At 40.7% G+C, this 3,404-nt stretch overlaps 1 non-coding gene across 1 annotated transcript; it reads right to left on the bottom strand.

Moving 5' to 3' along the window:
- Window positions 1-358: 358 nt before the first annotated feature.
- TRNAY-GUA (transfer RNA tyrosine (anticodon GUA)) lies at window positions 359-447 on the bottom strand. The gene is given in 2 exon segments: window positions 359-394; window positions 411-447. It is a non-coding gene; the product is annotated as a tRNA-Tyr (tRNA).
- Window positions 448-3,404: the final 2,957 nt, after the last annotated feature.

Consider the following 3,404-nt stretch of genomic DNA (forward strand, 5'->3'; position numbering starts at 1 on the left):
GTACTGGCTGCCTGGGAGAAGAGACCAACCTCTGCCTGTCTACAACCACCCTTCAGGTAGTTGTAGAGAGTAATAAGGTCACCCCTGAGCTTCCTCTTCTCCAGGCTAAGCAACCCCAGCTCCCTCAGCCTCTCCTCATAGGGCTTGTGTTCCAAACCCCTCACCAACTTCGTTGCCCTTCTCTGGACTTGTTCCAGCAAGTCAACATCCTTCCTAAACTGAGGGGCCCAGAACTGGACACAGTACTCAAGGTGTGGCCTAACCAGTGCAGCATACAAGGGGAGAATCACCTCCCTGCTCCTGCTGGTCACACTGTTCCTGATGCAGGCCAGGATGCCATTGGCAAAAGTTCAGCGTCTCCTTCGAGCCGGAATCGAACCAGCGACCTAAGGATGTCAGCGTGGGTGCCTCTACAGTCCTCCGCTCTACCAGCTGAGCTATCGAAGGGACCTTAGGCTGGCATGTGCACCAAAAAAACCCCAGAAGAATTTAAGTCTATATTCCAAGTGTTAAGATTTCAGTTCTGGTATTCTTGAATAACCCACAATCTACTTTATAGGAGTTATTCAGACCATGCCACTATTTAAAAGAGAAAGGTGCTGTTGAAGATGCCTACTCCTCCTAGCAGTTGTTCCTCTTCACATTGATGTTCCTGTATCTGTGGGTGCAGATTCAGCCTCCTGAAGGCTCTCATCTACATTTCATTCTTCCAAATAGCTGAACCAAGCCAAGAGTTTTAAATATATCTCCTCAGCTGTAGGTTTATTGTGCAAAAACAGAAGAAACTCCCTTGTCAGTTTATTGAAATTTTTCTTATCAGTCATGATTTGAGAAGGAAAAGGCTCTTATTTAAAGAGATTAAAATCTGACTTAAAATGCCCACAAGTTGGCCAGAGAAAACCATGTCATTTCATTAATGGTGATACATGTTACCTAAACTTAGCAGTGCTTCAGTCCAATCTTCACCTACATCTGTACTATCTTGGTACAAACCTGTACTCGTCCACTGGATAAAGCAAAAACATGTAAGACCACAAAACTGTTGGACCTTCACACACCCATACACTCTTCTGGGGATGTCAAATGAACAACAACAGGCAGATATATAATTTAGAAAGTCCTCCTTTGAAAGACCTGTCACTAAAGCAGATGGGATTTGTAGACAACCAGACACAGACTATCTTTGTAATGCTGAGAAATGTCACAGTGAGCAACAAAAGTTCTATAACTGTCACTGTGAAGCACCACCATTTCATGTTGCTGAAGTGAACAAGCATATTATACTTGATCTTCCACTCAATCCTCTTCCATCCATTTATTTCTTGTCTTTAAGAAAGCTCCCATACAGCACCATGTCTTCCACTAAAACTCCTGCTGTGCTTTGGAGTCCTCACATTTACAAGCTAAAGGCTAGCAGCCTAAGGCCATGTCCATATGGAAAAAATTAGGTGTCATCTCAACTATGTTAATGTTGTCACATTGGAACACACATATACCATACACGTGCTGTATCTTCACAAGTTCAGCTTGTACTAACTTGGCTTGATCTGGCAGCAACACAAAATTGTGCAACACCACCAGGAAGAACTGCTAAAATACAGATCAGGCCAAAGACAATGAGTTTTTAGAACTTTGGAGCTGACTGACTGTGGCTGTCTATCGAGCAAGCTTCACAGCCTAACTGAATATTCAATACTTTAAAAGCAAAACAGGGTTAAATAACTCTATCTCCTTCAGAATGTTCTCATTTCCAGTGTCCTCCACAAGGCTGCCTCCCAGTACTGATAACAAAGAACACTGTCATAATTTTAATTTTGCATTGATAAGCTTGGTTAATAAGAAGAGATGCTGTTGCTTCTCTCTCTGCATGTATCTCTTTGTGCTGTTGGGAAAGCACATGCTATGTTTGCTGCTTTGTAAGTAACTATGATCAGACACCTTGTTTTCCAGCATTTTCTTATTCCATCTTGACTGGCACTGTCAGAGCACAGCAATCTGCAAAGCAATCACCATGCTCATGATTAAATAGCTCTTCATGGTATTACTCATTTCTCTGGGAGATATGATAAATATATTCTGCAGTTAAAGGCATGAATCAAAAAAAAATCATGATATTTGAATATTTCAGCTCAGGTCTTGATAAAGCAAGGCACATATAAGTAAATCAATCTCACACTGGTCTCCTTTCAATTTCATGGATTCTCCTTTGCAATCATGATGCTGAGTACTAGCCAATCTGAATGGAAATATTACCTGTTCCAAACTGATCAAAATCACGCAGCAACGGACAGTAAGGGCTATAGATACTGCGTGCTCAAGAGAGAAATTTGAGGGCCGAGTGATTATATGTAGATTTATAGTCAGCTCATTTTGCTGCTCATTCCAAGACTCAATAATAACAGTTTTTAAGAAATTCATACAAAGATAGTGACACTAGAGCTAAAAGCAATTGCTGGATTTACCATGCTTGGTAAACAATACCTGCCTTTGACAGAAGTCTTGAGGTCTTACAGCTTTCCCCTAACAGTAGTGGGATTTTATCCTGACTAAAATCAGTGACAACAGACTATCTCCTCCACAAAGTTTTTTTATTTCCTTTTTTTAACCTTTCAGTGAAAGATTTATTTTACTTTCTCAATTAATAGAAAGCAAGCATGGTTTAGGGGCACCAAATCAAGCACCTGCATAGCACACTGGCCTGGCTCTCATAAAAAATACTGTCACTAGGCTTTAGTGTATTTCTTCTCAAAACCAAGGAAACACTGACATTGCTATTTTAAAGATGAAGAACTATACAACTTGCCCAAGAACATATAAAAGTAAGGAACTGAACCCACGTTTTCCTCGTGCAGTTTAAAGTTTACACCATCCCCTATGGGTTCAGAGATAGGTTGATAAGCAAAGTTTCTATGAACATTAGATATCACCTCCTTCCCCTCCCTCCCGCTCAACACAGCCTTTCCTTTCTTCCTCCAACTTCCTAAAGCCCAGAAAGGTACTAGCAAGAACATATCACCTCTGTGTCCCTGGGATATGAAGTATGACAAAGGTATATGGACCTGAAAGAGTTTTTCCACGGGTTTTCTGTGTTCTGGTTTCCATAAGGAAAAACTTGATGATCTCTGAGGTCTTTTCCAACCTGATTGGTTCTAGGCTTCTATGATAAAAAAACAAGACATAAAATAAAATGTATAAAGTGTATTAGTGCATAACCAAATGCAGCCACTGGATGTCACTAATGTTCTACGAATAAAAGCCACACATTACTGTATTTCCAATGTATTTTCTGGTGGAAGTATTTCAACATGCTTTGGCAGCCTCAAAGCCTTCATAAAATACTCACATAGTTAGGACCAGCATGAAAGTTAAACAGACAAACAGGCATACAGAATCTCAGGAACTCT

Source organism: Melanerpes formicivorus, unplaced genomic scaffold (assembly GCF_026170545.1).
Source record: "Melanerpes formicivorus ecotype bairdi unplaced genomic scaffold, bMelFor1.0.p_v2 SCAF_10, whole genome shotgun sequence".
Taxonomy (NCBI): domain Eukaryota; kingdom Metazoa; phylum Chordata; class Aves; order Piciformes; family Picidae; genus Melanerpes; species Melanerpes formicivorus.